Below are 14,465 nucleotides of genomic sequence, written 5' to 3'. Positions count from 1 at the left end.
TGGCCCTTTCTGGATTTGTATATAGCCTAGGATTTTCCATTTGGTTAATATGAGGAATGCTATGGTGAATTAAATTGGGTAATTTGTGAAAGAATGTTGATTATAAACATATTCTTAGGAAGAGGACTTGAACCAGTGCAGAAAAAGTTTCAGTTTTACATAATTACCGGGCTCTGCCAGCGTAACGAACCCTGTTCTACAGTAGGGTATGTATAAATTAATTGAATGTAGATTATATCATCATTTAGTTTGAAGACATTTTGTAAAGGAAGCCGTATTGCTCTTGTCCTTTCATACTGGAAGAAATCTGCAATAGACAGAAACCAACCAGGATGACTCCAGTCTGAACTCAGATCACGTGAGACTGTAATCGTTGAACAAACAGACAATTAATAGCAGTTATACCGTTGAAATGTCGTGATCCAGCATCAAGGTCATAAACCATATTGCCCATATGAACTCCAGAATACAATTACACTGTAATCCCTAGTAAAACTTGTTCCATTGACCAGTGTTTTAGAAGAACAGGTGATAAAGCATTTTGACTAGCTGGCCTAAGTTTTAATCACTCAGAAGTGGTTTTATTCTCCAAAAAATAAATGGCGCATGGGCTCAAGACACACCTGCTTCAGTAGTTGTGGCGTGCAGACTCAGTAGTTGTGGCCCAATGGCTTAGTTGTTCCGTGGCACGTGAGATCTTCCCGGACCGGGGATCGAACCGGGTCCCCTGCATTGGCAGGCGAATTCTTAATCACTGCATCACCAGGGAAGTCCCAGATTCGCAGTCTCCCTTTTAATATACCTTAAGCCCAAAGAATCCATGGAAAATTGTTAGAGAAAATAAGGCAATAAAATATTGTAAGGACTATAACAGAAGCATATAGTACACAGTTCATATAGACACATCCCAAGCAGTTACAAAGTATATTAAAAGGGAGGCTGCAATTTTAAAAGAATAAGAAAAAATTATACCCACAAACTCCCAATCTTTCCTGAAACGTTGCAATCTGAAACCCTATTGTAGGAAGCAGAAGATTCCAGGAGATATTCTACAAATGAAGGACTGCACACCCTGTGGTTGGATAAGGAATTCTGGAAGGAAGGTATCCTCACCCAAGGAGAGCAGGTTCCTATACTTCTCTAACATCACATCCCTGTACAATTCCCATTGATCTTGGTCCAGGCATTCTCACTCCTCTTGACAGAAATCTATGGCCACATCCTGGAATGTCAGCAGTCCCTGAAATTAAACGTACACATGCCATGTGGCCACGGGAAGAGTTCATAATATGACCCAAGAAGGAAACAGCAAGTTAAGAGAAGGTTTTAATTTAGAAGAGTCTCTTCAATTATCCACTAATATATATATATATATATATATATATATATATATATATATATATATAATTTTTTTTTTACAAAGTAACTTTCTCTACCTTATTTCTAACTACAATAAAAGAGTATGGCATGTGATCCACAAAACCAATATAGAGACTATACTTGTCTGGAAAAGAAATGATAAAATGATGGTTTCAACACAGGCATATGCATTTTTGAGTGTTTTATTTATATCAAACTGGATAAAATGTGTGTATTTCTCATAGAGAAAAGACCTGTCGAGGTAGAAATGTACCTTTCAACTCTTCATGGGTACACGAGTACACTGGGGAGATTGTAAAAGTGCAGATTGTGATTCAGTAGGTCCGGTGGGCCTGAGTTCTATTTTTTTAACAAGCTCATTTTTAACTAGTGATGCCACAGTCTCTGATTCATTAACCACAACTGTGAATATCAGAGACATAATTAGAAAGGTAAAAATTCACATTTAATTTTGAACTTAAAGTGTTTTATGGATTTACACCTTTAATAGAATAGTGAGCACAGCAGCAACAATCATTTGTGAGTATTTACTATAGACTGTGTATGTTTCTAATTTTTTTGTGTAGGATTCCAGGAAAAAGGCCTGGGCTGCGGCCACAATGGGCGTGGCCCCCAGGCCGGGCCGCCCCTCCAGGACCCCCGACGGGGCCCTGCGCTCCTGGCGGCTCCCTCCCCCGCCGCCCCGCTCCCTCCCGGAAGGCCACGGGGCAGAGCGGTCCCACCCACTGCGCGCTGAACAGAGCCCGCGTTTCCTCAGAGCTGGAACTCCCGGCTCAGGCGGCGTCTCTTCCCTCCGCCTTCACGGAACTGCCCCGGAGCCCGAGGGGAGGGCGACCTCACTGAGGCTGCCGGCTCTGGAGGTGCCCCGGCGGCCGAAGCCATGACAGTCGCGGGGACGGCGGGCCGGGTAAGTGGGCGCCGACCCTCCGCCTGGTCCGGTGCCCGGGCGGCAGCACAAGACCAGCTTCTGAGGGGCAGGGGTTCGCTGCCACCCGCCGCTGCTGTGCAGAAAGAGCGGCCTCCAGCGTCTGGTCCCCGGGAACTTCGGTCCGTCCTCTCGCCCCTGCCCTCGTCCTGGCTCGCGAGGCCTGGTGGGCGTGAGGAGGGGGTCGGCCTGAGCGTCCTGAGGGGAAACGGGGCAAGGGAGGCGCAGGGTCCGGCTGCAGCGTCAGCGCCCCTCTTCCCGACTGCGGGGAAAGCGGCTGAAAACTCCTCCCGAGGCGCGCAGGCCCCTTATTCAGCCGAGTCCCTCTGCGCTCCTTCCTCCCTGAGCTAAAGTACCGGGGGGAGGGGACAGGGCAGGGAACTGGCGCAGGTAATGGGGAACATCCAAAGGTGATTGTTAACTAAGGAAAACCAGCTCTCCCAAGGTGAGGAATGCGGCGCTTTTCTTTGCCTGGGCTCTCTGAATTCCTTCCTTTGATATGCACCTCAGCTCTCTGGGGCCTGCATTCTGTATTTGCATATCCTGGGTGCCTCAGGGCCCGCCGGCTCACATTGGAGGGCTGCAAGTGCTGAAGACTGTGACATCCTTTGTTTACTGATAGGGCAAGAACTATTCCATTTCTCACAGGCCTGAGGGGCAGACAGTGGAAAAAAGTCAGAGAATCTCACTCGGCCTGTACTTTGGTTTACATATAGATAATATTTATACTTAACTGTGCTGATAGAGGTTCTCAAGTCCAATCAACTTGTTCTACTGCCCTCTATGTATCAATTTCATCAATATGATAAGATAAATGCCTATAGAATTGACTTAATCCATTTAAATAGGATAATGATTTTGAAAGGAAACATAATAGAAATATAGCAACGAAACCTTTACCACTAAAGGCTGGGTCTGGAACACCCTAAATAAATGTTCCATTGTTAAAATATTGAAAGATGTAGTCAATAGAAATATCAACAAAAATGACAAATAATAAGGGTAGCAGAATGTTGAAATGTTCTATCTTTATCATTAAAGTGGCAGAAAATCATTTATTAGTAGGCACTGGGGGCAGAAGATGCCTGATTTTATATCTGTGTCATATTTGTGCAGTTGTTTCAACAAGTAACTTAAAGACAAAATGGAAAAACAAGGAGGTTTGTGCCTGAGATCATGTTGATGTGAAACCAGGGATGGCCACCTTGTGCCAGGTGAGTTAAGTTTACCTGGCAGGTAGACCGCAGAGCTCCTGGGAAGCAAGGGTTGGAATTTTTCTGCTGGGTGCCCCTTAGGTTCTGTGACTTGACTGACTGTGAGTCATGTTTCTGGAAAGACCTGATCACAGGAAAAGGGTGGGAATAGAGTGATTTGGGGAGCAGCTAACAACATTCATCACAGCTCACGGCCTGAATGAATTTTAAAGAAACAGGAAAACAAATGCTTCTTATGGAATCAGAGAATGTGAGGGCTGGACAATCCCAGAAAATGAGGAACACCCATCCCATTTTCCAGATGACAAAACAGAGGTCCAGCAAGGTGAAATCCCTCACCCAAGTTGCACCCGTCTCTCCTCCCCACTACGTGGTTCATGAAAGCAGGACTCTTCCTGTCTTGATCACTGCTGAACCCCAAAAAGGGCCAGGCATCTAGCAGCTGCTCCAAAAATTTGGGTTGACTGTAGGAACAATGCTATTTCTTTCTTTCTCACTCTTATTCAGGATTGTGCCAAGAACTCGCCAGGTTGCAATGTAATTCGATAAATGTAAATATTAATTGAGTTTTGTTGTGATGAGGACTTAGGCTTTGAAGGTAACAGACTTGGTTCAGATCTTGGTTCTGCCACTCCATAGCTGTTTGGCTTTGGGAAAATTACTAAACCTCTCTGAGATTATTTCCTCCTTTGTAAAGTGGGGATAAATCTATCTGAGCCAGCAGAGCAGCTGCATGAGAGATGTGCACTAAATATTGGTCTTTCTCACTCTCCTACGCCATCTCTCTGTTCTTCCCAGAGAAGCTGTACAGAAGGATAGAGTACTTTTGTTTAAAATAGTTAACTAATTAATTAATTAATTTGTTTTTGGCTGCGTTGGGTCTTCGTTGCTATGCGCAGGCTTTGACTAGTTGCGGCAAGCGGGGGCTACTCTTTGTTGCGGTGCGCGGGCTTCTCATTGCGGTGGCTTCTCTTGCTAGCCTTAACCCCAATGCTAGCCTTAACCCTGGCTCTCACAACATGAATTCCTCTTCCCATATCTTATCCACTAATTAATATAAATGTAGGCATATTATTTCTATTAGCCATATCACACCTAGCCATTTACTCCATCCTCAGATCTGGATGAACTTCACATTCAAAATACTCACTCACTGGAGCTCTAGGAGCAATAGCACAGACGATCATCTCATATGAAGTAATGTAGCAGTTATTCTATTCTCAGTCTTACTGATAAATGGATCATTTACACTTTCAACAGTAATTATTACACAAGAACACCTATGACTAATTTTCTCCTGACCCCTACCCAGAATTTGATTATCTCCTCAGTAGCCGAAATCCAACGAAGCCCCACTTGATTAAACGGAAGTAGCATCAAAACCTGTATATGTCTTCAATGTAGAAAATGTAGCAGGCCCATTCACCCCGTCCCTCCTAGAGAATATGTCAATTTCCCTATCATAAACATTTCCCCAGCAATCTATTTTTAGGAGCATTCGACAATCCCTAGGTGCCAGAATTATATACAGCCCAAGTCATCATTAAACACATCTAACAATCTCCTTTCTATGAATTTGAGCCTCCTACCTACAATTTTGATATGATCAACGCATACATCTCTTATAAAAAGTTTTTTTACGACTAACATTAACCCTATGTATATGAGAGTTTTCACTACTTGTCATCATACCAGGCAACCCACCACAAATTTAAGAAATATGTCTGACAAAAGAGTTACTTTGATAGAGTAAATCACAGAGGTTTCAATGCTCTTATTCCTGGAATTGAATTCTTCCTAATAATTTTACATTCTCCATGCTACCTACCACATTACACCACATGCTATATAGTAAAGTTCTCTAAGTAAGCTTCAGGCCCATACCCCCAAAATATTTTTATATATCCTTCCTGTGCTAATAAACTCTCATTGTTTTTACCATCATTCTACTGACCATTTTCTCAGGAAATATAATTGTATAACAAGCTCACACTGGTTAATGGTATCCCCATTCTAATAAAAAACATGAACCCATAAGCTACAGAAGCATCCAACAAATATTTCCTAAAACAGTCCACCACATCAATACTACTTATAATGGCTATTATCATTAATCTAATATACTCTGGTCAAAGAGCACAATGAATAACAAGAATCTTTAATCCAGCAGCATCCACCCTCATGACAATCGCCCTTGTCACAAAAGTAGGACTTTCCCCATTTCACTTCTGAGTGCCTGAAGTCACACGAGGCATCCCATGAACAGCAGACCTGATGCTATCAACATGACAAAATTGCACCCCTATCAGTTTTATACCACATGTCACCATCCATCAACCTAAATATACTATTAATCATAGTGATATTATAAATCATAGCTGGAGGCTGAGGCAGACTTCGCCATACTCACCTGGAAAATATTACACCCTCCTCATCAATTGCCCATATAGGATGAATAACAGCTCTTATAATGTATATTCAGATTATAACAATCCTAAACATACTAATTTATATCATAACAACACTATCTTCTTCTTATTTATGCCCAGATCATGTACTACAAGAGTATCATTATCACACACATGAGATAAAACACCTCCCATCACAATCATTTTCCTCACCATTATAGTATCATTAGGACATCGCCCATCACTATCAGGCTTTCTACCCAAATGAATAATTATCCAAGAGATAACAAAAACGACAACATCATTCTACCAACACTAATAGCCATCATAGCAGTCCTCAGCATATATTTCTACTTGCAGCTAACATACTCCACATCACTAACTATATTCCCTTCATTAAACAACACAAACACAAAACAATTTGAACATACAAAGAAATAACCTTCCTATCATTACCAATCATAATACCCACACGGTTACTACACACAACACCCATTCTATCGGTGCTGGACTAGGAATTTAGGTTAGTTCAGACCAAGAGCTTTCAAAACCCTAAACAAGTGAAATTTACTTAATTCCTAAAAATAAGGATTGCAAGACTTTATTCTACATCAATTGAATGTAAAGCAAACACTGTATTGAAGCCAAATCTTTACGAGATTGATGAGTTTTAACCCCAGGAAACTTTAGTTAACAGGCAAATCCTCTAGTCAACTGGCTTCAGTCTACTTCTCCTTCATTTGAGAAAGAAAAAAAGAAAAAAAAAAAAAAAAGGCAGGATAATCACTGGCAGAATTGAAGCTGCTTCTCTGAAGTTACAATTCAATTTGTTGATTCACCACAGGGTTTGCCAGAAAGAGGGCTCAATCTCTGTCTTTAGATTTACAGTCTAATGCTAACTCAGTCATTTTACCTCAGTTCATACACTGCTGATTATTTTCAACAAATCACAAAGATATCGGCATTTTATATTTACTATTTGGTGCTTGAGCTGGAGTAGCAGGCAGCACCTTAATTATATTAATCCAGGCTGAGCTATGCTGACCTGGACCGCTACTTGGAGATGCCCAAATCTGTAAGGTTGTCATAACAGTCCCTGCACTTGTAATAATTTTCTTTATAGCTGTACCCGTTATGATTGCAGGCTTTGAAAACTGACTTGGGCCACTAATAACTCGGACACCTGAAGTAGCATTTCCCCCAATAAATCATATAAACTTTTGACTACTTCCCCCATCATTCTTACTCCTACTCATATCACCAATAGTAGAAGCTGGTTCTGGTACCAGTGGGACGGTGTATTCAGCTCTAGCCTGCAATCTGGCCCATGCAGGAGCCTCTGTCGACCTAACTGTTTTCTCCTTACATTTAGCAGGTGTCTCCTCAATTCTTGGTATTATTACTTTTATTACTATAGTCTTTAATACAAAACCAGCAGTCATATCCCAATACCAAACACCATTATTTGTTTAATCTTCCCCAACTATAGCCATATTACTATAATTACCAATCTCAGTCCAAGCAGCCAGAATTGCCATGCTGTTAAGAGATAGAAATCTAAACACTACTTTCTTTGACCCTGCAGGAGGAGACCGAATCCTATAGCAACACCTCTTTTGATACTTTGCTCACCCTGAAGTCTGTATTCATGGCCTAACAGGGTTTGTTATAAACTCACATAGCATTACCTACTATTTAGGACAAAAATTGCCTTTCAGCTATCTGGGAATAGTATGAGTCATGTCCATTGGTTTTTTAGGAGTTCTCTTGTGGGCCCATCATATGTTTACCATAGGGATAGCTGTGGACTCAGGAGCATACTTTGCATCAGCTACCGTAATTACTTCTATCCCTACAGGAGTAAAAGTATCTAGCTGATTAGCAACTCTTTATTTAATTTTTCTTTTTTTTTTTTGGCTGAGTTGGGTCTTGGTTGCTGCGCATGGGCTTTCTCTGGTTGCGGTGAGCGGCAGCTACTCTTCGTTGCGGTGTGCGGCCCTTTCATTGCAGTGGCTTCTCTTGTTGCAGAGCACGGCCTCTAGGCGCGTGGGATTCAGTAGTTGTGGCTTGCGGGCTCTAGAGGGCAGGCTCAGTAGTTGTGGCACACGGGCTTTTTGCTCCGCGGCATGTGGAATCTTCCCAGACAAGGGCTCGAACCCGTGTTCCCTGCATTGGCAGACGAATTCTTAACCACTGCGTCACCAGGGAAGTCCCTGGTTAGCAACTGTTCACGGAGGTAATACTATATGACCTCCCACTATATTATGAGTTTTAGGCTTTAGTTTTTCTTTTTACAGTAGGTGGTTTGACAGGAATCATCTTAGTCAACTCATCCCCAGACATTGTCCTCCAGGATACATACTATGTAGTAGCACACTTCCATGACCTAATGTCCATGGGAGCAGTCTTCACTATTATAGGAGGCTTTCTACACTGATTCCCACTATTCTCAGGTTATACAGTTAACTCAGCATGAGCAAAAATTCACTTCACAAGTATATTTGTAGTAGTAAATATGACTTCCTGCAGCACTTTCGTGGCCTCTCAGGGATGTCACTACGTTAGTCTGAGTACCCTGAGGCACACACAACATGAAATATTTTGTCTTTAGGCTCATTCATCTCAGTAGCAGCAGTAATGCTAATAATCTTCATACTTTGAAAAGGATTTGTGTCTAAACAAGAAGTCTTAGCAGTGGGAATTGCTACTCCTAACCTAGAATGGTTACACGGATGTCCTCCACCATATCCTACGTTTCAAGATCCTACCTATGTAAATGTAAAATAAGGAAGGACTCAAGTCCTTTTCAACCAGTTTCAAGCCAACACCATAACAATTATGTCTTCCTCAATAAATGAGATAAAAGTAAAAAGTGATGTAGCTTTGTCAAAGTTAAATGATAGGCTAAAATCCTGTATATGACTAAGGCATATCAATTTCATCTAGGCTCTCAAGATACAACATCACCGATTATGGAAGAACTTTTACATTTTCTTCATCACACATTAATAGTGATTTTTAAAATAAGTTCTCTAGTCCTCTATATCATTTCACTAATATTGACATCTAAACTCATAGGCATACAATAGATGCACAGGTAGAGAAAATGTGAACAATTTACTAGCTATTATTGTAATCTTAATTGCCCTATCATCATTGTGAATCCTTTACATGATACATGAAATCAATAACTCTTCCCAAACCATAAAAAAACTATGGGTCAGTAAAGATACTGAAGCTACAAATACACAGATTACGAAGATTTAAATGTTGACTCCTCTGTAATCCCCACATCAGAGGTAAAACCAGGAGAATAATGCCTAATAAAAGTCAACAACCGAGTAGTTAGGGATAGTCATTGAATATTAGTTTCATCTGAAATTGTTGTACACACCGGAGTTGTTCCTTCTCAGGCCTAAAAGAAGCTGCTATCCCAGGACGCCTAACTTAAGGAATCCTAATATCAACAGGACCCGGCCTATGTTGTGGACAAGAGAGCTCGTTTTCCTGAGTTCAAAGACAGGACAGAGGGATATGTCTGAGATATGGGGTGAATCTGCAGCCCATGGGGATGCACTCTCCAAGCTCCAGTATAGGAATGGGGCCTCTAGGGTCCCAGGCCACCCACCACGCCCTCTGGAGCAGGATCTGGGCAACATTCCCTGTCAGTGATGAGGCAGCCCTAGCACTTGTCACGGCCCGATGTGGTGTCCTATGTGGGCCCCATGCTCTTGGGACCACACCCCACACTCTGCAGGTCCATGCTACAGGGTCCTTCATGCCTCAGGAGTAGAGACCACACAGCAAGCAGTTCCCTCCCCAACCAGCAGGAGGAGGGGAGGAGAGCAGGGGCACCAGGGGACTCTCACTCAGACAACAACACCCCAGCGGTGCCAGCGGGGACAGTGATGATGCAGATGAGGCACAGACCAAGAGATGGGACCAGAGGACCCAAAAGGCAGCTGGTCAGGTCCTGGCTCACCTTCACCCCGGACACCTTTGTCCCGCATACACCCCCTTCCTCATACACCCTCTCCTTAAATGCAGATTCTTCAGATGCGAACAGGCAGAGCTTCAGACTGAAAGTCAGCTCTTCCAAAATGACCCGTCAGCAAACACTGCAGGATTCCACTCCAGTGGGTGCCCTGCAGTCGACAACTCAGGGACTGAAGTGGATATCGGTGCCAGGGGCAGTGGGAGGGAATGGGGAATGAGACTTTCATGGTTGTGGAATTTTGGTTTTGCAGGACGAAAAGTTCTAGTGATGGTGGTGATGGCTCCACGAGAAAGTGAATCTATCTGATGCCTCAGAAACGTGCACTTAAAATGGTGATGATGGTAAAGGGTATGTGACGTGTGTTTTATTTCACTTAAAATAAATTCTTAAAATAATGTCTTGTTAATTGAGATTCCATTTCGACTCCCCTTCATCACAAACGTCGGAGGCCCAGACACAGTCCCCTACCTTAGGGGCCATCACGGTACCCTCACAGAGCACATGGGAGACCATTCTTAGGGGGGGCTAGTCTGTGCTCACCTGACCTCTGTCCAGCGGGACCCAGGCAGTGGTGACCCCCATAGATTAGACATATGATATGATATAGTATTAATACGATACCACCAAGTGTTGTCACTCACCGGAACACAGAGCAGCAACCCACTCAAACATGCCTGACCTCATATGATTGTGACAAGATGAAGAGAAGAAAAGGAACCACAGGTTAATCAGGACAACACCCTTAATGCAGAGGTTGGAAATCTCAAAGGGGACAGGACACACTGCAGGCAAAGAGCGCATATGCGGTCTCCCCATCCATGTGATCCTGACCCATGCAGGTATGGTGAGACCCACACAGTCCCCTCACCCTATACCTGGGGCCACACATCCACACTCACCAGGGTGACCCACCTCCCCAGACCCCTCCACCTGGGTCACATGTCCACAGTCCCAGGGTGACCTCACCTCCCCAGACCCTGCACCTGGGGTCACACGTCCCCTTGGTCAGGACACCATGGCTCTGCAGGGGGCTCCCCCAATGTGGAAACAAGCTGGGTCCCTGGGACCTCCTGGGATGGGAAAAAGTGTCAGGTGGGTCTCCTTTCCCCACACTTGTCCCAGAGGAGTCCTCCTCTTCTCACTTTGGTTCTGTGTGATTTGAACTGTTTGTACAGCTTTCATACTAAAGTTGAACACACGACCCTGGTGCTGGCATGCTCGGTCCTTTCTCGTCTCACTTACATGTTGAGAAAACTCACAGGACAGCAGGGCTGAAAGCCGAGGGGCAGCTCTGGACTCTGCTGAGTAGGGACGGTAGACTGGAGGGAGAGCTCAGCAGCAGCCTCAGCTGTCACCCATCGGTCTTTTGCCCCATCTGCGTGCCCTGCAATCAATTCAGCAGCTAAACCTGCTTCCCTATGCACCATGCACGTGCTGGTAAATTGGAATTATTGCCAGGTAGTCCTCCTGAGGATTCTCCATGAGCCCCAGGGAAGGTGAACCTTGCAGGGATTAAGACTAAGGCCCCGACCATAGCACTGACCCTTGGGAGGACCAGGTCACCACACTCAGAAGAGAGGCTGTTACGTAGACAAGCCCACCTCAGCTCCAGACCCCAGACATCTAAGCACTGACATTCAGATGCAGGCACGGAGCTTCCCAGTACTGAGGCCAGGCCGGGTCTCTACCCAGGTCCCCATAGTCCTAGCGTACACAGAACATGGTCAGGTCTAAATCTTCTTATTATAGACAACACATGGTCAGCTCTAAACATAATCAGTAGACAGGACATGCAGAGGTCTAAATCTACCATGTAGACACAACTTGATCATGTTTAAACTAGCTTAGGGCTGATCTCATAGGGGGTACAGATCACACACATGGATCTCTCATCTTTGGACACCCACGTCAGGAAACTGAACAAAATCTTTGTCATTAAACATTTCAACAGGTAAAACAGAAATGTTCCCAATTTCTCTGGCCACCTGATGGTCAGGATCCACGGGCGAGCCACGAACTTCTTAGAGTGCAGCCCAGTCTGCTGCCAGGACAGACAAGAAGTGGCCTGATTCCAGCCTCCCAGGCTTCCAGAAGGAGGCGGCCACACTGCAAGCCAGGTCAGGAGAGTCCTGCATGGTCCGGGCCGGGAGATCCGGTCTGTCCATTCGGCTGGCCGATTCCGGGCGGGGCGATCAGGGCCGCTGAGAGCCCTGCACTCAGGTCCTGCTTCCCTGCAGCGTGTGCGTGTGCGTGTGCGTGTGCGTGTGTGTGTGTGTGTAGAGGGGGCGGTGGCTGACGGCTCCCATGGTTCCCAACCCGGGCACCGCGCTGTCTTCGAGGGGAGGCACGGGGAGAGGTAGGGGCACAGAAGCCGTTGGAGAGGAGAACCCACCGCGGAACTCCTTGCACACTGGCTCGCCCCACCCGGAGACCCGCCTGCCCATCGTGGGCCGCATGTCGCCCCCCAGTCCCCCACCCCCGAGGGCAGGGTGCCTGCTCTTTCAACAGCACAGGGTCTCACATGAAGGAGACCCAGTGTGGACTGTCAGCCCCCGACTCCTGATGCTGTGTTTAGGGGGAGAATGAACCCCCTTGACTGGGCGATGGGACCCTGTGAGGAAAGAGGTGGCGGCCCGATCCAAGTCGGGGCCTGGCTGAGATATGAGGAAACAGGAGCCAAGGGCAGGGCCTGGAGGCCAGGCCAACAGGAGGGGCACCCCCAGCCTTGGCCGGGCTCTCCAACGGTGACATTGTTGCTTTAGGGGACCTGGGACAGGTGACTGAATGTAATGGGAGTCTAAACTGGACCCTGAATGCGGCTTAAAGAAGGTGTGAAGGATGTTACTGAGACAGTGACAGTCATTGGAAGACAAACTCTGTGTCAGGATATCCTGCTCCATCCATTTAAATCCCTGAGATCTGTGACCTTTACGTGGCTACGCAGGATTGTTAGAGCAGCTGCGTGCGGATATATCTGGGGCACAATTCAGTCTGCAGCCAACTTGCAAGTGGTTCCAGCAAACACACAGGTGTGCGCACAGGCAGGCACAGCACACACACAAACATATGCACGTGCACAGCAAAAATATATTCACACACTAGCATGTGAACACACATGCACCCATATGCCCATGCACACACTAATGTGTGCAAGTTCACATACCTATCCACATGCACAGCATATTTATGCAAACAGGCACATGCACACGCATAGCACACACACAGGGAATAAAGTGAATCCGTAAAGCATTAATTCCTGAACACAAGTGAAGCTGACATGTATTTTTCCCTTTTCTTAGCCTTGATGTTTTCCACAACAAAAAGTTTAAGAAAAAAGTTAATGGCAAATGACTTTTGATTCATAGGACTTTCTGATTTTATTCCACAAATATTATGACAGCAGAAATGAATGTAGATATTACATGTGTCCACTAATGGAAGAATGGAGAAGAAAAACACGGTCCATCAATACAAGGGAATGCTATTCAGCCTAAAAAGGAAGTCAATTCTGACACAGGATGCAGCAGGGATGAACCTTGAGGGCATTATGCTCAGTGATGTAAGCTAGACACAAAAAAACAAACAGTGCTTGATCCACTCATACAAGGCCCCTAGAGCAGTCGGAAATATAGAGACATAAAGTAGGATGTTGAGGGCCAGAGGCTGAGGGAGGGACAATGGGGAGTGAGTGTTTAATGGGGACTGTTTCAATTTTGCAAGATGAAAAAGTTCTGGAGGAGGATGGTGGTCAGGTTTGCACAACAGTGTGAATTACTTCCTGACCCTGAAATGTGCACTTAAAAATGGTTAAGATAGTACATTTTATGTTATGTGTACCAGACCACAATTTTTAAAACTTTTCCAAAAACAACAGGAAATAGTCCATGAATACCACAAGATGCACAACTTCACTAACAAGAGAGGGATTAAAGCCATAAGAAAAATACTGTGCATACGCCTACCAGAATGGCAGACATGAAAGACATAGTATCAAATATCAGCAGGATGTGGAGCAATGGAAAGCCTGGTACGCAACGGGGGGATGCAACCACTTCTGAAGCAATCGGGCCTCAGATAGCGAAGTCCGTGCACAGAGACCCACAGTGCTCCTCCCAGTTGAACACAAACCCACCAGCGCTGCACCAGGACACACGGACATGGACTTGCAGCCACAGGAGCCAAACCTGAAGGAACCGGAAGGCCATCACAGACGGATGCAGAAATGAACCATGCACGCTCCTATGAAGGAATATTCCACAGCAATGGAGTACATTTTGTTTAAAGGTAGTAAAACTATAAAAATTATTTTTTAAAGAAAACTATATTTACAAGATGAAAGAATCTATAATTCTGGCACCTAGGGATTGTCGAATGCTCCTAAAAATAGATTGCTGTGGAAACGTTTATTATAGGGAAATTGACATATTCTCTAGGAAGGACGCGGTGAATGGGCCTGCTACATTCTCTACATTGAAGACATGTACAGGTTTTGATTCTACTTCTGTTAAATCAAGTGGGGCTTCACTGGATTTCTGCTACTG

At 44.8% G+C, this 14,465-nt stretch overlaps 1 long non-coding RNA gene across 1 annotated transcript; it reads left to right on the top strand.

Moving 5' to 3' along the window:
- The first annotated feature begins 2,098 nt into the window (after positions 1-2,098).
- LOC309653553 lies at positions 2,099-10,113 on the top strand. Its single transcript, XR_014259246.1, has 4 exons — positions 2,099-2,287; positions 3,422-3,519; positions 7,513-7,588; positions 9,975-10,113. It is a non-coding gene; the product is annotated as an uncharacterized lncRNA (long non-coding RNA).
- The last annotated feature ends 4,352 nt before the right edge of the window (positions 10,114-14,465 follow it).

The sequence above is a fragment of the Balaenoptera physalus genome (genome assembly GCF_965194825.1).
Source record: "Balaenoptera physalus genome assembly, contig: HAP1_SCAFFOLD_578, whole genome shotgun sequence".
Classification (NCBI taxonomy): Eukaryota; Metazoa; Chordata; class Mammalia; order Artiodactyla; family Balaenopteridae; genus Balaenoptera; species Balaenoptera physalus.
The sequence above is the reverse complement of the archived record's forward strand: the minus strand, read 5'-3'. Positions and strand labels throughout refer to the sequence as shown.